The 23,122-nt window shown below is 45.6% G+C and overlaps 1 protein-coding gene across 3 annotated transcripts in view; it reads right to left on the bottom strand.

The window, feature by feature from the left end:
- Positions 1 to 734: 734 nt before the first annotated feature.
- Positions 735 to 23,122, bottom strand: part of LOC126546068 (neuropeptide Y receptor type 6) — a 206,243-nt gene continuing 183,855 nt past the window's right edge. For all 3 annotated transcript variants that reach the window (XM_055061234.2, XM_055061235.2, XM_055061232.2), the window contains exon 3: positions 735 to 2,480. The gene's annotated coding sequence lies outside the window, so the exon portion shown is untranslated. The remainder of the gene's footprint in view (positions 2,481 to 23,122) is intronic.

Genomic DNA, 23,122 nt, shown 5'->3' with positions numbered 1-23,122 from the left:
TGTTTCCTATTTTTTGTTATGTGAAAGCGTCAAATGGCTCATTAAGCGCATGTAAAGCATATGAAGATGCGCGAGGGAAGGTCATTCGAGCAGTAGACATACACCTCATCGAACGAGCCTGCAACATTTGTTTAGGAAAATTATAAAGCTGGTACCCGACCGCATTACTCTTACATCCTACCGTTGCAAGATTGTCACAATAAAAATCCGCCAGAGCTTGCAGATCGGTACACGCTAAGACAAGAAGCGTATAGGAGCAAACACTAACGAAGGCCGCCACCAGTTGGAAGTCACTGATTTCTGCTTAGCGCTTCCGGTTTATTAATTATGGAATACCAATTGACTAGCTCGCTCTTGCTTAATTTCACGGTGGAGACGGCGTTTGACATCTTGGCAGCCAAGGGTCCACACCAAAAAGAATATTCGCCTAAACGCTGCCGAGTTCGACAGAATAGTGCACCTCGAACCTTTCACCTCTCTGTAGTGATGACGTGCAGCTAAGTATACTTACCACTTAGAAAGGCTACATCCCCGTGAGCTGCAGGGCGACGCTGGATGCTTCGCCAGAAGAGGCTGGACTCGCACATGCCGTGAGAGCAGCTGAACCATGTGAGGGAACGAATGTGTGTGTGTGTGTGTGTGTTTTTGCAGTTTCGGTGAAACGTTGGTGACCAACTTTGAACGTGGGAGCTCAACAGCTGCGTTTCAAGTGCAATAAATACATTAACATTGAATAATCTAGCGTATATACACAGTATTTTAATGTGTCTATATTCATCATGGCTTTATTGATCACTTTGCAGTAACCGTCAATGCAAAAAAAGAAAAATAAGAACGTTTTCGCGTTGTTGTAATGTTGCAAGTACGTATGCATCACTGCATTACAAACATTCACTGCTCTATCACAGCACCACGTAAAACATTGAGATTATAATGGTGGCAACAACAATGTCTAGCACTACGCCCCAACATTGCCCAAAGAAACGTTAACCTCCAATCACGTCCAACGTACTATGTCCCGATCATTTTTCTTTTTTTTCCGTGCCGCTCTCATCTAAGAGTTGAATTGTCAATTTATCGATGAAACAACATGACGCATACCTTGAGCCTCAGTGTTGCGCACTGAAAGTGTGTGGGAAATATTTTTCATGTGTGAGGGAGGCTGCCTGATCAGTGCCGAAGATACAAAGAGAGGTGACGCGTGAAAGGTCACAGTACGGCCCCTTTAGCAGCCTCGAGAGTTCTTCTCAGAAGAGCAAAGAATACGCTTTATCCGATTGCTGCCGCAAAGATCCCCGGACTTTGTAAATGGCTTAAGTTGACTGTCGAAGACGCCTCGCTTATACGAACGCGAAACCTGTCCGTAAGGAATGCGTGTTAAATGCAATTGCAGTTCCAGACAGTGCTTTTTTTGCTGCTGCTGACTTTGTAAATGGCTTAAGTTGACTGTCTAAGACGCCTCGCTTATACGAACGCGAAACCTGTCGGTAAGGAATGCGTGTTAAATGCAATTGCAGTTCCAGACAGTGCTTTTTTTTTTACTGCCATTATTCAGTGACCCTTAAATGCTGCGCTAAAGGCAGATAGACTAACCACATGCAGCCATGTTTCACACGTGCCCATAGCATTGCAAACAATCGTTATACCACAAAAATATGAAGTAACTCTGCTTCCGCCTCCTTAAGGCGAAGGCCTGAAGTGGCCCACAGGTCGAAAAAATCCGGAGTTATCTTGTGCTTTATATGAATGGGGCAATACACGGCGCAAATAAGTCGCACTCACACAGTCAGGTGACTGTCAAATGAGTCCTTTTTATTGTGGGCTTAGTGGCCACAACCAGCGTGGGTAGCGTAGACGCTCATACCTGCTACAGTCATTACCGCAATCATGTTGGCAACACGCAGGTTGCAAACGTACGGCTTTACTCGCTGTGGCAGTCGATTAAAAGCTCCACTGTCAGAGACTGGCCGGAACCCTGCACGTTATTAACCAGACCAAGTAACTTGAAGCTGGGAGGCGTTGATGCATCTACAGGGGCTGAATTCCACAAAGCTTTTCATTCGTAAGTGCTGCTTGCCTTTAGGAATACTTCTGTCCGACTAAACATCACCATCTGCTCTTACGTATAGAATTATTGATATTTGGCAATAATGGTTCTGCTTCCTGGTGCACAAACAAATCACCAATGGCGTTGCGTTCGCATATAGGACAGTATACGCATCGTGCAGTTCACGCCATGGAGTGCCGTTGATATAGCACTGTGTCCCATTAACCTCTTATCTCGAATGGGCTGTCTCGTCACGAGCCACGAAGAAGGCAGGCGCGAAATTCTACAAAATAAAAGCTGCAGAAAACAACTGCTATCTGTTGTCCAATGGCACAGGGTGAAAGACCACCTGGTACTGCGCGAATGTTCGTCGAAACTGCGGTCCTCCGCTTGCAAGTCTCCTGGGGACATTTCGCCTCCTGCTGTCGCATACCTGAGTGCGGAAAAGAGTAGCATAAGCCCACCAGTTAAACACACACTCATCTCTAGGCTTGCTAAATGTGGCTTTACGGCTGGGCATACACTGCGCACTTTGGCTATGGTACATTATGATTCAAAGTGGCAGCTGGTGTAGCAGACACACGGGCGACAATGGAAAGCAACGCTGTTCGGGGCATTGATTCAGCACAAACGACAACAAACAGCTCAATGACGTCTCGTGAAAAACGAGACAAACAAAGATCCCACGATTCTAACACCAGCAATCACAGTTTCTGGACTTGTATTACTTTTTTTAAACATCTCATAAGTAAAAAAATTATCACAATTTCCTCATAAGGGCGAAGCAATGAATGCGTTGGTACAATATATTAGAACATTACACAACGTTTAAGGCTGGCAGCTCTATTGGCAGTATGAATTGCGGTAAACAATAGGTGCAGTAAACACGCGCGGTGTTGCGTCTGTAGACACATGAACAAACTTGATCACCGCGAGCAGCATTGGTTAGAACTCGGCGTCGATCGAGAACCTCAAGCAAGCGCGCTGATCTTTTCACAGTAGCTCTAACCATGTTCGACAGGTGGCGCAGCAAAGCGCTCTGCTCTAAAATACCTTGATAATTTCACTCTAAGAACAGTTTTACACCCTTTGGAGTGCCCCTTCTGCCACACAACAATAATCGTCATCTGCCTTGATGCGTTTCCTTTCTTTAACGCTGCGAGCCCAGAGCTTGCCAGTAACGAACGGCACGCGCGTTATCAGAAGGGGCACTCCAAAGGGTGTAAACTGTTTTATGCTGATAACGCGCGTGCCGTTCGTTATGGAAAGCTCCGGGCTCGCAGCGTTAAAGAAAGGAAACGCATCAAGGCAGATGACGATTATTGTTGTGTGGCAGAAGGGGCACTCCAAAGGGTGTAAAACTGTTCTTAGAGTGTTGAAAGTACCGCCACTCTTTGAACTCTTCCGCCGCGCGACCTCCTTGACCTTTGCGCGTCGCCTCCACGGTAATTAGTTTTGCGCCCGTTATTCTGCAAGGGATACAAGGGTCACATCCATGTCATTAATCAGGTTATCGAGAAATCCTCAGAGTGCAATAAGCCTCTCTATATGGCTTTCAGACATTACTAAAAGGCACTTGATTCAGTAGAGGTACATGCAGTCGTAGAGGCATTACGTGATCAAGGAGTACAGGACGCTTACGTGAACACCTTAAAAAATATCTACACAGGTTCTACAGCTACCTTAATCCTACACAATAAAAATAGGAAGATACCTATAAAGAAAGGGGTCAGACAAGGAGACACAATCTCTCCAATGCTCTTCACTGCGTGCTTGGAAAAAGTACTCAAGCTATTAAGCTGGGAAAGCTTAGGAGTCAGGATTGACGGCGAATATCTCAGCAACCTTCGGTTTGCAGATGACATTGCTTTGTTCAGCAACACTGCAGACGAGTTACAACAAAGGATTGAGCACCTTAACAGAGAGAGTGCAGCAGTGGGGTTGAAGATTAATATGCTGAAGACAATGATAATGATGAATAGCCGGGCAAGGCAACAAGAGTTCAAGATCGCAAGTCAGCCTCTAGAGTCTGTGAAGGAGTACGTTTACCTAGGTCAGTTGATAACAGGGAACCCTGACCATGAGAAGAAAATTCACAGAAGAATAAAAATGGGTTGGAGCACATACGGCAGACATTGTCATCTCCTGACTGGACGCTTACCATTATCATTGAAAAGGAAGGTGTACAATCACTGCACTTTACCGGTGCTGACATATGGGGCAGAAACACGGAGACTGACAAAGAAGCTTGAGAACAACTGAAGGACCGCGCAAAGAGCGATGGAGCGAAGAATGCTAGGCATAACGTTAAGAGAAAGAAAGAGATCGCTTTGGATCAGAGAGCAAACAGGTATAGCCGATATTCTAATTGACATCAAGAGAAAGAAAATGGAGCTGGGCAGGTTATGTGCAGGTTAGATGACCGGTGGACCATTAGAATGACTAAATGTGTGCGAAGAGAGGGCAAGCGCAGTAGAGTACGACAGAAGACTAGGTGTCGCGACGAAATTACGAAATTCGCAGGCGCTAGTTGGAATCGGCGGGCGCAGGACAGGGGTCATTGGAGATCGTTGGTAGAGGCCTTTGTCCTGCAGGACGGACATAAAATAGGATGATGATGATGATGATGATGATGATGATGATGATGATTAAGATGATGATGACTTTGCACGACGATTGGCGTCCCTGCCAATCGCCGTGCACGCGGCAGAAACCGGGAGGCTTACGAAAAGGGTTTTACTTGAATTGAGGACGACGCAACGAGCTTGGAAATTGCGCGGATCTTGCGTCTTGCTTTTCTTTTTCTTTTTCGCTGACGGCATTTTTCTCCTTAGCTCGGCTGACTCGGCGCAGCGAACGCTGCGCGCTGTGTATCCCGTGTATCCGCTGTGTATCCTGTAGTCTTTTTCAGCTTTCAACTCTCAACTTTTCAACTTGTCAGCTAAATCTCTCGGGAACACATTACCATTCCCTTTAAAATTGTTCAAAGCCCAAGGATTCCGTACAGAACCAAAGCACTTTTATCTTCCTCCGACTTTCCCATTTTTGTGTAGTATGTGTCGTATTTTGACTTTCACTTTGTGTCTATATTTGTGTCCCGCATTTTTTTCATTATGTACTTTGTTTTCTTAAGCTCCCTTTGTAGTTTCACCTTTTGTTGACTAATGCGAAACCTTGTTATTGTTTAATAAATTCATCGGCGGCTTTTCTGTTCAGTTATGCCTCGTCTCCTAAAAATATTTATTATCGTAAATTTTACATGTTGCCACTGTTGTTTGTATTATTAATTCCAGTCATCATGCACAGGAGGTCCCACTTCAGTTTCTGACTACGGGACCTCCTTCTGTATATACTTATCATGTAATTATCCCCATTTTTGCGATGAATAAGACTGGTTCTCATTGTGTTGTGCTAGCGCTATGCCGTGTTGTCGGGCATATAACTGCAGCAAGATGTCTGAAGACGGTTGTGCCGTTTTTATGGTACCACTAGGAAAGCATGACGGCTTGCCCAAGAAACAGTGTCTGCACAACATCGGCTGGAAAAACTTTGTTCCGACAAAGAACACTGTTCTTTGCGAGGTAAGGCACCTCGCTTATTGCTCGTATCAAAGCATGCACTAGTGCTTCATTTTTTTTTATTCTTACAGCCTCCTCAACGACGTTTTTGCGGCGACAATTTGTACGTTGCATAAAAATGGGGTTGTCCTCAGTATGCTAAATATTCTGCTGGGACTCCATCAGATTGCAAGTAGTCAACTGTTATTCAGTCGGAAGTGCAGCACTATAGGTTCTACTTTCCGCTGTGAACAATTATGTAAGATCCAGCCTCTCGATCGCACTTTTCGTGGTTGTTAGGACCTGTTGCCTGTCGAAACAGCCGCTCATAGAGGAGCGTGGTTTCCAGCTTACTTCGATGTGTGCGTTAGTCGCTTAGATACAATAAATACAGGCCCTGAAAAAAATATACGGCAAGTATACCAGAGGCATTGCGGGTAATAAGCGCCAGATATCCTATATTGCGTTTTTAATGCGTAAGCATTCTTTGGCGAGTACCCCAGACCCGTCACGCGAAAAGTGTAATGCCTTGTATCTGCAAAAAATGCTTAATTTGCACACTTAAGAAATGTTCTCGTTATAGTAGTGTTAATGTAGATGATTGGTAGGTTTATATGCAATAAGCAACATAAACCACCCAACAATAAATAAAACAATAACCACAGAGATACATAGAGCTCCTCAGAATATGCATGGGCAAGCTTATAGCATAGAGCAGGTCAATATGAAATACAGGGTTGTGTCAACTGAAATTTGGGGATGGGCCAAGTGAAGTATGGGGGTGGGCAAGCTTGAAATTCGGCGGTGGGCCAACTGAAATGTGAAAGTATGCTTCCGCATACCTAGACACCTAGACATCAGTGGGCTTGGCAGAACTCCGACAATGCGGTTCACTGACGCCCGACGCCTTTTCGCATTACAGGTAACAACCAATTACGCTATTTATGCGCGCCGTTCCGGCTATGCCGCTTTGCTAGTGCTGCCAAGCCCAGGCTGCTGCATTACCATTGTTCGCGACTGCACGTCTGTCACCTTACAACTTCTTGCTCTCTCTGGCGACATAGAATCGAATTCCGGCCCTAACACCCGTTCCAGTTCTACGCAGGCTTCCTGGACATAATGTCAGCATTGGAAGAAATAAACTCAGGTCAGGCATCTCTTCTAAGTGAAATAAAATCAATTCGAAATAAACTATCGTAGAACGATAAAATTGTTGACGACATTAAATGGCAACTAACAAAAATTGAACATGATGTTTCCTCCATAACTGCACTAAAAACCGAAGTTAATTGCATCAGGAGAGTGGTCGATACAAACACTAAAGCCATTTCCGACATTTCATCAAGACTAAATTATTCAGAAGATAGGGCTCGTCGTTCTAACCTTCTGTTTTTTGGGGTATCTGATACTGAGCGTTAAACGTGGCAAGAATCGGAGAAGAAGATCGTGGAATTTTGTGCTTCTAACCTTAATATCAAGTTGGACCCCTTAGATATCGAGCGCGCTCATAGAATTGGCAGATACAGCTCTAATAGAAACCGACCCATAATTATCAAATTAGCTCATTTCAAAGTAAAACAACATATTCTTTCAAATGCTAAACAACTTAGAGGGTCCAACTACAGCATATCGGAAGACTACTCAGCTAACACTCGGCATGCACGTAAACGACTAATCGAGTTCGGCAAGTCGCAACAGAAACCTTTCAAACTCCGGTACGATAAACTAATCGTGGATAACAGAACTTACAAGTATGATAACACTACAAATAGAGTTATATCAACATCATAGCTACCATCACGCACTATCGCAAAGCCAGATAGCATCCCTGTATCATTCGTGTATACTAACATTAAAAGCTTGTTGCCCAAACGCGAAGGACTCTGTAGCCTTATCGATTCTTCTGATTGTAAGCTTCTTGTACTAACAGAAACGTGGCTGAATTCTACCGTCGATAACACAGAGTTTAATTCTTTCCTTCCTGATTTTGACATTTTTGGGTCGGATCGTGTAGGCAAACGCACAGGAGGTGTTCTGATAGCTGCCCATCGCAGCCTTTGTTGCTCCATTGTCAATATCACTTCACCTCTAGAAATTTTATTCGTATTGTGCAGTTCTTCATACCTACAAACTATTATCGGTCTATGCTATCGACCCCCCGACGCAGATGCTTCCTTCACTATTCACTTCCACGAGGCACTGCAAACTGCTACGAAGTCATTTAATCATGCGCAACTACTCCTCTTAGGTGACTTTAACTTTCCTGGTATAACATGGTCCGAACCAGTCATAACACTGTCTAAAAATAACCTTGAATGTATTTTCTTAACACATGCCTCACCTTTGGTTTCACGCAGCTAGTATCTACCCCAACGCGAAAAACCGGACAGTGCTCTAACATACTCGACCTTATTTTAACATCCCATCCCGACAGTGGTTCTTCTGTAACACATTTACTAGAACTAAGTGATCACTCGGTACTGCATGCAGAATTATCCTGGCAGCTACCTCAGTGGAAAAAATCAAAAAAGAAAATAACACTCTACGATAAAGGTGATTACATCAGCATCAACAATGCACTAACCGAGTTTTACAACTGGTGCCGCAAGAGTGGAAAATAGGTAAGATGATTCCAGTACCAAAAAAAGGATCATCATCATCGTGCCACAATTACCGTCCAATTTCCTTCATCAGTGTTTGTTCTAAACTAATGGAGCATATAATTTATTCTCATATTGTAAACTTCCTAACATCCACTAATTTCTTTAATCCTAATCAACACGGTTTTCAGAAAGGCATGTCCTGCGAGACTCGACTAGCTCTATTCGTTAATGACATCAGCTCGCATCTTGATCAAAACATACCCATAGACGCCCAAGATTTCCAAAAGGCTTTAAAAATTAAATTATGGGGTTTTACGTGCCGAAACCACGCAAAAGGCTTTCGACAAGGTTCCTCATGAACGGCTCTTTCTAAAACTATCATGTCTTAATCTTAATCCTTGTGTTCTCCAATGGATACGCAACTTTCTGACTAACCGTCAACAGTTCGTTTACGCTAACCAATGCTCGTCTACCTTATCACCCGTTATCTCCGGCGTGCCACAAGGCACAGTCCTGGGGCCACTACACTTCTTAATATACATTAACGACTTACCGATAGGTTGTTCTTCCAAAATTCGTTTATTTGCTGATGATTGTGTAATCTATGCTCAAGTAGAACTCTTGCTTGGGCTAGTTGGTTCATGCTTGAAGTAGGTAAAGGCAAGGCGCAGAAGACCAGGACTTAGGAAGAAGAACACAAACGACAAGACGGGCGCCCGTCTTGTCGTTTGTGTTCTTCTTCCTAAGTCCTGGTCTTCTGCGCCTTGCCTTTACCTACTTCAATTGTGTAATCTATCGTCCTATTACTAATGACGCTGATTCTCGCGCTCTCCAGTCCGACCTTAACGTCATTGAAACTTGGTGTAATAATTAGCTAATGTCCCTCAACGTCAAAAAAAACGTCGCTACTTACTTTACATCGTCGCGAATCATTTATTTCAGCTAATTACATTATCGCCGGTTCGGAAATATGTGCTGTGACTTCATATAAGTACCTAGGCATTAACTTGTCCAATAACCTCAGTTGGTCCTCGCACATTTGCAACATTAGCAATGATGCCAATCGTGTACTACTGCGCCATGATCTACGTCTTGTTCTGCCCTCAGTAAAACTACTCGCATATTTAACAATCGTTCGACCCGAACTGGAATACGCATGCTCAGTGTGGGACCCACACCAATCTAACCTGGCAACAGCACTAGAATCCATACAGAATCGTGCAGCAAGGTTCATTCATTCTGACTACTCTTACCGCACTAGCGTTACTTAACTTAAATCATCTCTCAACCTTCCAACCCTCGAGCAGCGCCGCAAAACAGCAAGACTGTGCCTCTTTTACAAATTTTATAACTCGCTACTTCATCAGACCGACATCACGCCTGCGCATCGCACTTCATCCCGTCATAGCCATTCAAAGGCTGTTTATCCCCCTCCAGCTCGCACCTCCGCTCATCTTAACTCTTTCTTCGTTCAAACAGCGAAAGACTGGAATCATCTACCTTCTGAAGCGGTGCACCACTCCAGTCATTCATCGTTCAAGGCATTCATTGAAAATATGATCTAAATATGCCCACCCCTCATGTAAAACCCCAAATGGGGTATTTGAGGTACCAATAAATGAATAAATAAATAAATAAATAAATAAATAAATAAATAAATAAATAAACTTCAGTATAGTTTTTTTTTTGCGTTATTTTTTCGTTTTGCATTCGCTTTCAATTGGGCTGCTGCGCACGCATGAACGGGCAACGATTATTATATAGTTTTCTCACGGATACAGGCAATGTGCATTCACACGATCGCGCATGCTTGCTCGAACTGAAAGTGTGCAACCATTTTATTCAGTTTAGAGACCACAACGCAACAGCTACTTTCACATTGATACATGGACGGATGATGCGCTCGCGATTAATTAATTATGAGAAGGCACGCTGTATATAACAACTGCGGTGCAAATGCGTGCACAGGCAAGAAAAAAATCCAAACACAGAGGAATGTGCCGCAAGCAACACTACATCAGATACAAAAAGGAAAGCATCGTATATCATGTAGCGCAAACAAATGTCTGGAGTATAGAACTCGCCTCAATGCTCCTTTTACATCAGTATGGCCCATTCATACGGCTTTAAGAAACCAACGTCCTCATAAACGTTACCTTCAGCATTCTCGATGCTGTTATCACCATATTTAAAAATTTTCAACATCACTGGGGCGCGCAACTGGCCCAAAATCATGCGTCTCCTTCGAATACTGCGGCCCTTCCGCGGGAGCCAATGAGAAAGAGCGTGCCGTGTGCAGCGCGCGCAGCCGGCACCCGAGGAGGAAAGGGCCGCGGCGAGGAGAGTGTCGCTACTTTCAGATTATCAAGGGGTGTTACCCCGCTCGACCGAGCGAGGAAATCCTTTTGTGCGGCGCTCCACTGCCGTCTCCGCCCGCGCGCGCCCCGTCTGCATGGATGGATGCTATGAGCGTACTCTTCGGAACGGGGCAGTGGGTTGCGCCACCAAGCTCTTGCTATTATACTGCCTTGTGTCCTACCTAGGTTAACAATAAAAAAAAGAAAAAAAAAGCACTCTGAACTCCCGCAACCAAATTTTCCGATCCCCTATTGCGAACTTTCCTTTTGTACGTCTCCGTTTTTTTTTTTGTCGTTTCCCTATTTTTATTCCACCAATCCTTCAATCACCTCTCACTAATCCCTATTGCGGACATGTTTACTTCTCCCCTGGTCTCGCTGAACCAAAGAGCTTCAAGGAGGCGAGTGGTGCCTAAATCGACCGCTGGGCAGACATCTTCACATTCTAATAAAACATGCTCCATAGTTTTCCTAGCTTTACAGCAGCAAGCACATGCTTCTTCCTTCTTATATCTCATTTTATAGGTGCGTGTTCTAAGACATCCCGATCTCGCTTCGAAAAGTAATGCGCTTCCCTTTGAGTTATCATAAATTGTTTCTTTCCTGATTTCGTTTTTTCCTATTAAGTAGTTACTCATGGCAGGTTTTTTTTTTTTCATTGCCGCCACCCATGATAATATTTCAGCCAATTCCCGCTTGACGTTCTTTCTTCCCGTGTTGCCCACCCTAGAGGCCGCATACTTGCTGGTAAGCTTCCTAGTTCTTTTCCTCCATTGTGAATCAATGTTTTTCCTGTACAGATACCTGAAAACTCTCCCAGCCCGTTTACTTTTTTCCATATTCCTCAGTCGTTCTTCATACTCAATTTTCCTGCGAGCTTCCCTCACTTCAAAACTAGTCCAGCCCATATCACCCTGCACAGCTTCATTTGTAGTCTTTCCGTGAGCGCGCAATGCGAGGCGACCCACTGACCTTTGGCTGCCATCGAGTCCTGATTGTACCCCTGATTCAAAGCAAACAACGGCATTTCCTAATGTAAGTCCTGGAACCATTACACCGTTCCACATACTTCGGAGCACCTCGTACCTATTTTATCTACATAGCGCTCTGTGCTTCATTATGGCTGCCATTTCTCTTTACTTTCACTGTTATTGTTTTTTCCTGTGTTTCTTTATATATTGCCATCGTTTATCCATATACCAAGGTATTTATATTCTGTTACCCGAGGTATTTCCTGGCCCTGTATTGCCACTGTCTGTTCATTGTTCTCATTGAATACCATAACACCTGATTTTCTAACACTAAATTTCAAACCTAAATTGTTGCCTTCCTGTCCATAGATATTAGCCAGACGTTGCAAATCGCTTTGCTTGTTAGCTAGCAACACTATGTCATCCGCATAAAATAAACCTGGAAGCTGCTGCTGTACTACTGTACCCGACTGTTTGTATGAGAGATTAAACCTGATATTACTTCCTTCTAGCGCCGTCTCCATTCTCACCATATACATAAAATCAGTGGGGATAAATGGCACCCTTGCCTCAGTCCCTTGTTGGTATGAACGTTCTCCTCGCTCCTCATCCCTTCCCGTTTCGGAAGGGATTAGGATCATCCCTTCCCGTTCCCGTATTTTCTACGTAAATCTCTCTCAAAAGCTGTAGACATTCGTCAGCTAAGCCTTCCCCTTCCAGAAAATCCCACAGAATGTTCCGGTCTACGTTGTCACAGGCTCCTGTAATGTCTAAAAAGGTCACATATAACGGTCTCCTTTCTACTTTTCATATTTCAGTACATTGAGTAAGAACAAATTAGTTATCATCGAAACGCCTACCTATTCTGAAACCATTCTGAAGTTCTCCCAAAATGCCATTATTCTCTGCCCATGCTTGAAGCTTTAATTTGATTGCCTGCATTGCTAACCCGTATATTGCCGATGTAATGGTCAGCGATCTATACGAGTGAATTCAATCTTTCTTCCCCTTACCTTTATAAATTAAATTAAATCTAATTTGTCGCGAACTGTGTGGCATTCGTCTACCTTTTAAATCTTTTTCCACTGCTCTCACCAGAGCTGCCTTTATTTTTGGTCCAAGTTCATTAGTCAGCCTAACGCGAACCTCGTCTAGCCCCGTGGCTGTGCGCTTAGGAATTTTCTCTTCGGCTTTCTTTCAGTTGAAATTTCTCAGTACCAGCTCATTTTCTACCTAGGTCTCTTTCATGCTCTTTTTTTCTTGAAATAGAACCTCGTCATTGCCTTGGAAAGATTGGGTTCTTATTTTTCGGATGTAATTTGATGCCCCATCCCCTTCCAGTTTGTTTCCATCTTCGTCTAGCATATGTTGTTGTATTGTTGTTGACTTCGTGCCTAATAACTTTATGTGGTTCCAAAATATTGTAGGTGCGGCTTCCTTTTCTCACGTATTTCTGACAACCAACGTTCACTTTCACCTTTTAATTTTGCTTGCACCGGTATTTGAACCATAGACTTTTTCTCCCGCTATATTTCCCATTTACTGGCTACTTCATCCTAAGGCAGCTGCGCCTTCTTTGCCTGCTTGTGCTCTCGGGATGCATTTGTCGTTCGGCGATCGCTTCTCATATCTCCCTGTTCCACCAGCTTGTCGGTTTCCTTGTTCCTTTCCTGTCGGTTTCCTTTTTCCTTTCCTTTTCTCTTTCGGTATTTCTGTCGTTATTAGAATTAGAAGCTCACTGTATTCTCACTCTTTATTTGATCATTTGAAAGTTCTTCCTCGACTCTAGTGAGTATAATTGTTATTTGTTCAGCTTTCAAATTCGGGCTAGCCATTTTGCACTCCTTGCTCTCTTTCCCAACTAGATATACCATTTTCAAAATAATCCGTTTATGGTCACTTCCTGTGCTGCTATACCCTTCCTCATCAATGACCATTTCTCTCAACTTCTCATGAAATCCTTCTGTCATCAGACGAATGGAAGAAATTGGTACACAAGAAGCGGATCAATGAGTTAGCGGCAACAAGGAAAATAGAGGAATTCCGGATCGAGCTACAAAGCAGGTATGAACAGGAACTCAGGAAGAGGACCTTAGTGTTGAAGCAATGAAGGATAATGTTATGCGCATCAATAAGGAGTGTGCAATAGAAGTCGGTGGTAACTTCGTTAGACACGATACCAGTAAGCTATCGCAGGAGACGAAAGATCTGATTAAAAAATGCCAATGTATGAAAGCCTCCAAACCTACAGCTAGAATAGAACTGGCAGAACTTTCCAAGTTAATCAACAAGCGTAAGACAGCTGAAATAAAGAAGTATAATATGGAGAGAATTGAACATGCTCTCAGGAACGGAGGAAGCCTAAAATCAGTGAAGAAGACACTAGGAAAGGCAAGAATCAGATGTATGCGTTAAGAGACAAAGCCAGCAATATCATTACTAATATGGGTGAGATAGTTCAAGAGGCTGAGGTGTTCTATAGAGATTTATACAGTACCTGTGGCACCCACGACGATAATGGAAGAGAGACTACTCTAGAGGAATTTGAAATCCCATAAGTAACGCCGGAAGAAGTAAAGAAAGCCTTGGGAACTATGCAAAAGGGGAAGGCAGCTGGGGAGGATCAGGTAACAGAAGATTTGTTGAAGGATGGTGGGCAGATTGTTCTAGAAAAACTGCGCACCCTGTATACGCAATGCCTCATGACCTCGAGCGTACCGGGACCTTGGAAGAACGCTAACATAATCCTAATCCATAAGAAAGGGGACGCAAAAACTTGAAAAATTATAGACCGATCAGCTTACTGTCCATTGCCTTCAAAGTATTTACTAAGGTAATCGCAAATAGAATCAGAAACACCTTAGATTTCTGTCAACCAAAGGACCAGGCAGGATTTCGTAAAGGCTACTCAACAATTGACCACATTCACACTATCAATCAGGTGATAGAGAAATGTGCGGAATATAACCAACCCTTATAATAGCTTTCATCGATTACGAGAAAGCGTTTAATTCAGTCCGAACCTGAGCAGTCATGAAGGTATCAAGGAATCAGGGTGTAGACGAGCCGTATGCAAAAATACCAAAAGATACCTATAGCGGTCCATAGCCATGGTAGTCCTCCATAAAGAAAGCGAGAAAATCCCAATAAAGAAAGGCGTCAGGCAGGGAGATACAATCTCTCCAATGCTATTCACAGAGTGTTTAGAGGAGGTATTCAGAGACCTCGACTGTAAAGAAATGGGAACAAGAGTTAATGGAGAATACCTTAGTAACCTGCGATTCGCGGATGATATGTCCTTGCTTAGTAACTCAGGGGATCAATTGCAATGCATGCTAACTGACCTGGAGAGGCAAAGCAGAAGGGTGGGTCTAAAAATTAATCTTCAGAAAACTAAAGTAATGTTTAACAGTCTCGGAAGAGAACAACAGTTTACGATAGGTAGCGAGGCACGCGAAGTGGTAAGGGAATACATCTACTTAGGACAGGTAGTGACCGCGGATCCGGATTATGAGACGGAAATAATCAGTAGAATTAGAATGGGCTGGGGTGCGTTTGGCAGGCATTCTCAGACCATGAACAGCAGGTTGACATTATCCCCTCAAGGGAAAAGTGTATAACAGATGTGTGTTACAAGTACTCACCTACGCGGCAGAAACCGGGAGGCTTACGAAAAGGGTTTTACTTGAATTGAGGACGACGCAACGAGCTATGGAAAGAAGAATGATGGGCGTAACGTTAAGGGATAAGAAAAGAGCAGATTGGATGAGGGAACAAACGTGAGTTAATGACATCTTAGTTGAAATCAAGAAAAATAAATGGGCATGGGCAAGATATGTCGTGAGGAGGGAAGAAAACCGATGGTCATTAAGGGTTACAGACTGGATTCCAAGAGAAGGGAAGCGTAGCAGGGGGCAGCAGAAAAGTTAGGTGGGCGGATGAGATTAAGAAGTTTTTAGGGACAGCATGGCCACAATTAGCACATGGCCGGGGCCATTGGAGAAGTATGGGAGGGGCCTTTTCCCTGCAGTCGGCGTAGCCATGATGATGATGATGATGATGTGCCGTACTTATTAGAGGATATGTATGCTTCTTTCTCCTACCATGCCTGAGCCACAGTTTCTTCTTCAAATGCGCGTGAGTCGAGCAAATTTGCAGCTTGGATATCGCAAGCTATATAGCGTTGAACGGTTCTACTGGTTTTTCAATGCATATATGCGCCGTATCTGTCCATGAATTTTGCGTAACAAGAATGTCTGTAAATTCAACACGCGATTTGTGTATGATGCTTCGCTGAACACTTAACATTCCCTTAGTACTTAGCTATGAGAGACATTGCATTTTACATGGAATAAAAATCTTGCTATTTGGCGTCAGCATGTCCGTGTTTAAATGACCCTGCCCTGCGAAGCTGTCATCATGATTCTTATTACTCTAGTGAGTTGTTCTAGTCAAATATGGCCCATTTATTATTGCGTAAAAGAAAGAGGCGCGTATCCCGTACTAAAAAGTTTGCTGCTACTTTCGCCGTGCTCTAAAGCAGGCCCCCATAAAACGAATTGCTCATGGCTGCTAACACGACGACGCGGCATGTAGAATATTTACATAGTTAATTTGCCAATACCATAGTACCAATCACCTGAAAGAAAGTTTTCGTGGTTAACATCGAGAACCAGCTAATCGCAAGCATTGAAATGTTTCATGTTGGCCCTCAGTAGCCTTTATCGACAATAAGGCACACCCCTCGCGTAGCGGAAGCAACCGACGGTCGTTATGGCGAGGCACGCATTGTTCGCAAAACCCATCAGTTCACTACAACTTCGAATTAAAACCATGAAGCAGTTTTTACAGCGTCAATTGCAATGCCTAAAGTATATTGGAGGTAGACGTAATAGTCCTGCGGAAGCCCGCAAGGTGGAGAGAAGTAATTAATAAATGGAAGATGAGACATCCACCCAAATGTTTCAGATTGCTACAAAAGAAACCCATATGGATTCCTCGAAAGAAAAGCCTCGCAGTTGAAGAAAAATTCGTAATTCGAATTTTTTCTTTTTTTGTGGTACACCGCGAGTCTTAATCTAGACGAGGAGCAGTCATCCTTAAAGAAATAAAATTCTCTTGATCTCAAAAATTGTGCCAACCACACAGTGATATATTTTGGGAAATTATGACTCTTTAGGTTATTTTGTAAAACTAAATGTTCAACACTGTCATATGCTTTAGCTATATCTAGAGTCACTGAAGCAGTACATTCTCTTCTTTTTTGAGCTAGTTGGATGCGGCTCTCCAATCAGCATTGCCCACTATATTGAGCAATTAATTCTGAAGCTTGATTGATTTGGATTTTATGTTACATTATCCGTCATCCAGACAGTAAATCTGCAATGTAGTACCCTCTCTATGAGCTTGAGCATATTAGTAGTAAAATAAATAGGTCTGATATTTTCAATGATATAACCTACTCCTAGTTTTTTTATTTATCGGGAATACTTTAGTTACTTTCCAATCGTAAGGTATCCAGGCGTTGTTTAATAAATAGTTTATAATGTGTAAATTTTTATCATATGAACTGTAATTCCACCAGGACCAGGAACTGACGAGGGTAAGTACCGAATCACTTGAGCCAATTCGGACAATGTAACATCAGTAATGTCTGACGTCAGTGCTTCTTTTTGCAAGTTATATGAAATAGACGACGTGAATCCACACTCCAAGCCTTTAGCAGCGAGTTTTAAAGATTTCGTCATTTCATCTGACGACAGAATTACATAGCCAATATTATGGGTGGTAGCAGAATTTTGCGATATCTTATATAGATAAACAGCACTCTTTTGTTTTACGCTTTGAACGGAAATCGTAGTCTTTCCTCTCGTATTCTTCTGTAGCATGAGCGACTGCGTGTTTAAACACAGCAGCGTGAAATTTCTAATCCGAGCAATTTTTTGGGGAACTGCTTATAAACAAGCTGCTTCCAAGCTGCGCGTCGTCGTCGGTAGTCGCATGTACGGTCTGGTTTCCACCAAGGACCATAAAAGGCTCTCTTGGCAGATTCAACAACACATTCAAATTTTTTTATGATCTACAGTGAAGAGAAATGCTCGGCGCTGCGGCCACATCGCCAGTCTCCGGGGAGGCGCGAGTTCGAGATCGCCTGGGCTGCCGTGGTTGGAAAACGCTGCGGACGCTTCTTGCTGCTCTCGTGTCGTGTCCTTTGCTCGCTTTAGATTTTGGTAGAGGTTGCTGCGGTTTTCGAACGCCATGGAATCACACAGCCGGACTCTGCCGTCCGTCATGCCTGACGACGCCTGTCAGAGATCCTCACCGGTTTCGCCAGCCATCATATGTGCCGCTGCACAACATCAGCGTGATCTGAACATCTTCAGCGGCACCGATGAGACAGATGTTGAAGATTCGCTGGAATCGTATGAAAGAGCGAGCACCACCTACAAATGAGGCGTTCCCTTAAGTTCCACAGCGCCATATTTTATTTAACGGGTGTTCTGAAGCTGAGCTTCATAAACCACGAAGCCGATGTCCTGACGTGGACCAGCTTCAAAACTAGCATCACACAAGTTTTCAGCCACCCTGGCGTGCGCAAGTTTTACGCTGAACAACGCCTACGAAGCCGATTCCAGCAAACAAGTGAAACATTCACCAGTCACATAAAGGACGTTGTCGACCTCTGCCGGCGTGTAGGCGGAGGCGGACAAAGTTTGTGACACCACCAAGGGCATTTCCAACGATGCCTTTCATATGCTGCTGTCGAAAAACCCTGGCCCGGTTTCTCGGGCCATTGAGCTTTGCCAGAGTTTCGACGAACTCTGCCGACTGTCAGGACTTGGGGCTCAATCCCATCGCTCGTAACCCGTTGTCAAGATTGGAATCCGGCATGAATTAGAAGGTAGCTGGCCCATGCCGTCGTCCAACTTACCCACGCTGAGGACGTTGATGAAGAGAAGGACTGCTTCTCATCGAGAACGAGGAATATGGGTTTATTTACAGTATCTACATGCAGTTCATCAGTCTAACATGACTGCGAAAGAAAAGTACATCAGTCTAACATGACTGCTTGAGAAGGTACATCAGTGTAACATGACTGCTTGAAAAAAGTACCGAGCATCCGCACAACATTGGTTTATAAACACTCGCCCCCCCCCCCCCGATACCCAGGTGACGGAAACGGCCGTCCAGTCACCGTAAACAAGTCGCCTCTCTGCGGGACGGTTTACACACACACACTCACACACACACTTCCTTGCGCGAGGTTGAAGGTCCCCAACCGACGTCAGCCGGACTTCGTAGAACTCGGGGCTTGTGTCAGGAAAGGTGCCTTTTATTCCCCGAGCTGATCCCCGCAGCGCGGCCGGTAGCCCATTGTCTTGCGTCTCGAACGGCGCGTGGGAAGAGGCCTTAGTAGACGTTCCCGCGGGCACTCCCCCGCTCGCGGCAGACCAGGTTGGCGGTGGCGGGCTCAGTAGCAATAGTTGGTCCGCCGAGCGCGTTTAGTCACAATGGCGACGAGGCTAGAGCGTAACGTTGGCGTTCCAAGAAAAGCTTGCCGTCGCTGTCGCAAGGGGCTAGCAAAACTTGCATCTCAGCGGGCCGTTCTTAACACGACAGCGTCTTCTCACGCGGCGCTCACCTGTGTCCGACGAAAGCCTCGCGAACATGGCCACCGCTCCTTACACTGACACACTGCTTTGCCAGGTAAAGGACTTTGTCCGCGCCGAGGTAGCTCGTAAGCTTTCGTTGCTCTCCTCTGCCAGGCAACCACCCTCGCCTTTGTTTGCCAACGTTCGCCAGGTCATGCAGGAGCAACTTTGCGCGGCTCTGCCTTCTGCCCGCGAGACTCCGCCAGTGCCGACTCCCGTTGCTTAGACTGGGTGAAAGCGCCACTCAGCTATACCGACTCTTACACAACCACCACCTCAGACCGCTGCGCCATTGCCATCAGCCGTTCAACTGTGTCCAGCTCCTCGCTTCGTTCAGTTGAGGTGCCCACACAGCAGAAGCCAATGCCGCACTCCAGACAACCGGCCAATTTGTTCTGCGTATGGTCTACCTGGCCACTTCGCACGATTTTGCTGGCACCGCGCACCATACTACCGCCACCGCCGTAGCTTCGACCTTCTCTATATGTTTCGCCGTGCCCGCCATCCTCTGCATCTCAGTACCCCGGCCAGTTGTCTTCATACACCGACCACCAACCTCTTGTTGACCGCCGTTCGCCATCGCCTCGACGCCGCTCGCTTTCGCCGATGCGTCGTCGTCCCTCTACGCCGGAATATGAAAACTAATCGCTGCATTTCCCGAGGGAGGAACTACGTCACCCACGAAAATACCAAGGCCGCTCCTTTCTCCGACCAAAGTTATTGATGTACATATGGACTGCGTCACTGCACTTGACGTCGTCGACACTGGTGCCGCAGTTCCCGTTATTAGTACCAAACTTTGCCGCTTGCTGCGAAAAGTTACGACTCTGATGTCAAACATATCACTTCATACTGCCAGCGCAGGCCGCATCTGTGCAGCACTTGCACAAGCAGCACTTCTGGCTACGTGTAGTGCTCACGTTGTGATTAACGGCCTTCTCTACATCATCGAATTTTCGGTGCTCTATTCTTCTTCTCACGATATTATTTTGGGCTGGCACTTTCTGCTAATAAGCGCTTTGCGACACCCTGCTTCTTGACGCTCGTGAATCTGAAGATAAAGTATTTGTTGCCGAAGGCGTTGTAATTCCACGGCACTCATCTGCCTTTGCCAAGGTGTCAAGCAAGAGTGTTGCTGATGCGCACTTTTTACGCCACCTACCATGTTGCTCGGGCGAATGTTCCCCGCTGCCTTTCACTCTTTTAATTGTTCATGCCAGCCGCCAGCAGACTACTTGTTTCCAACCAATTGTCATGGCCCCCCACTTTGTTTTGTGGGGAGTGCGTTGGCCACGCCCAGTGTGTAGATCCTGCTACCATTCTTGACATGCCAACTGGTTCCATCGCCACTCATGACGTCACCGGAGTGGCCTGTAACACCGCGCAAGAGCCGACTTCGCCCGATGTTCTAGACAGCTGCATCGCCGGCACGCGACTGTTTCCCAACGCGCCCAGCTTCTAGGCTTTCTCGACAAGTTCCGTTCTTCTTTCGACTGCCAACATGTGCCGTTGGGCTGTGCGTCAACTGTTTGTCATCGCATCGACACGAGTCCCAGTGCGCCACTGTGAGAAAGACCATGTCGTGTATCGCGACAGAGCGCCATGTTTTCGATGACCAAGTCGCTGACATGCTCAAGCACGGCGTCATTCACCCTTCGGATATCCCCTGGACATCTCCAGTTCTTGTTAAGTAGGATGGATCGATTCCATTCTGTGTTGATTACTGTTACCTTCACAAAGTAACTGGTAAAGATATTTATCCTCTACCGAGAATCGACGATGCCCTTGACTGCCTCCAAGGCGCGGAGCTCTATCGACTTAAGCAGCGCCTATTGGCAAGTGCATATGGCACCAGAAGATAAACCTAAAACGGCCTTTGTAACACCAGATGGCCTATATGAATTTCGTTTCATGCCTTCCCGGCTTTGCAATGCCCCCGCAACATCTGAGCGCATGATGGACAACCTCTTGCGTGGTCTCAAGTGGAAAACGTGCCTCTGCTGCTTAATGTGGTTATTTGTTCACCCAGTTTTTCCACCCATATCTGTCAGCTAGATGAAGTGTTACGCTGCCTAACTTATGCCGCCTTCACCTGAACCTGAAGAAATGTCACTTTGGCTCAAGTCAGTTAACCATCATTGGTCATGTAGTATCTAAAGACGGTATTCTTCCTGACGCCGCCAAGCACCGTGCAGTTCCTGATTTTGCAAAACCTTCCTCCGTAAAAGAACTTCGCAGCTTCTTTGGCCTCTGTTCCTACTTTCGCCGCTTCATTCGGAATTTTGCGTCCATTATCACTCCCTTGAATCAGCTTCTACGCAGCGACTTCCACAACTACGCCTGGTCACCCGCTTGTGTCGATGCGTCGTCACAACCAAGGCTTGCGTCATCTACTAACCTCGCCGCCCATACTGCGTCACATCGACTCTGCAAATCCGACCGAAGTACACACCGACACCAGCGGTGTTGGACTCGACGTTGTGGTGGCGCAGCGCAAATCTGGATTCGACGACTACGTCATCGCACACGCAAGCCGCGCCGTCACCAAAGCAGACACGAATTATTCCGTTACGGAGAAGGAATGTTTAGCCATAATCTGGGCACTTTGTGAATTTCGACCCTTCCTCTTGGGCACTCCTTCGACGTAATAACAGACTACCAAGCGCTTTGTTGGCTGTCCCCGTTGAAGAAACTCTCAAACAGCTCGCTGGGCATTGCGGCTGCAAGATTTGGACGCGTGTGTAGTCTACAGGTCTAGCTGGCACCATACCGATGTCGACGGGCTTTCCTGTTCGCTCCTGTCAACTGAAAGCGCTGCCTGCCTGTCTGCCATTGACGAAATACTTTCGTTGAGCACGAGGTCGCGGGATCGAATCCCGGCCACGGCGGCCGCATTTCGATGGGGGCGAAATGCGAAAACACCCGTGTACTTAGATTTAGGTGCACGTTAAAGATCCCCAGGTGGTCCACATTTCCGGAGTCCCCCACTACGGCGCGCCTCATAATCAGAAAGTGGTTTTGGCACGCAAAACCCCATAATTTAAATACTTTCGTTCCCAGCGGGCTGCGACATAGCTTCGGAGCAACGCAAGGATACCTGGATTACCGCTCTTATCCTCTTCCTTTCAAAGCCGCGACTCTTCTTCTACCTTCCCGAGCTTTGTACCGTCAAGCTTGTCACTTCGAAATTGGGGATGGCCTTCTTTATCGCCGCAATTACGTCTCTGATGCTCGCAAGTAGTTGCTGGTCATACCTCAATATCTACATGGTGAAATATGTTCTGCCTTCCACACTGATCCAGTGTGAACATGCGGGTGCATTCAAGACATACACCCGGCTTCGCTCCAGGTTTTATTGGCATGGCATGTACACTTTTGTGTGCAAGTAGATTCGGTCGTGCCCTCAGTGCCAACGCCACAAGGTTCCTGCTCAGCATGTCTCTCGTTCACTCCAGCCAATCCCGCGCCCTACCAGGCCCTTCGATCGCACTGGCACTGACCTGTATTGACCCCTGCCGAGCACGGTTTCGGGAAACCCCTGGATAGTCGTCAATATCGACCACTTGACGCGATAGGCGAGAACAGCCACTCTGCCTGCTGCCATAGCTCGTGATAGAGCATCCTTCCTGCTGAAAAACTTCGTTCTCCGTCACGGCGCACCTCGCGAACATTTGAGCGATAGAGGACGTGTGCTCCTCCATGACGTCGTAAACGCTTTCCTTGCTGAATGTCGCATCGTTCATCGCACCACCACCGCCTACCATGCTCAAACCAATGATTTGACGGAAAGATTTAATCGCACCCTTGGTGACAAGCTCTCCAAACACGTTGCCTCTGATCACACTGATTGGGACCTTATTTTGCAAATCATCACGAACGCCTACAACATTGCACCACAAGCGACGACAAACTTTTCGTCATTCTTCCTCTAGTAT

Source organism: Dermacentor andersoni, chromosome 1 (genome assembly GCF_023375885.2).
Source record: "Dermacentor andersoni chromosome 1, qqDerAnde1_hic_scaffold, whole genome shotgun sequence".
Classification (NCBI taxonomy): Eukaryota; Metazoa; Arthropoda; class Arachnida; order Ixodida; family Ixodidae; genus Dermacentor; species Dermacentor andersoni.
The sequence above is the reverse complement of the archived record's forward strand: the minus strand, read 5'-3'. Positions and strand labels throughout refer to the sequence as shown.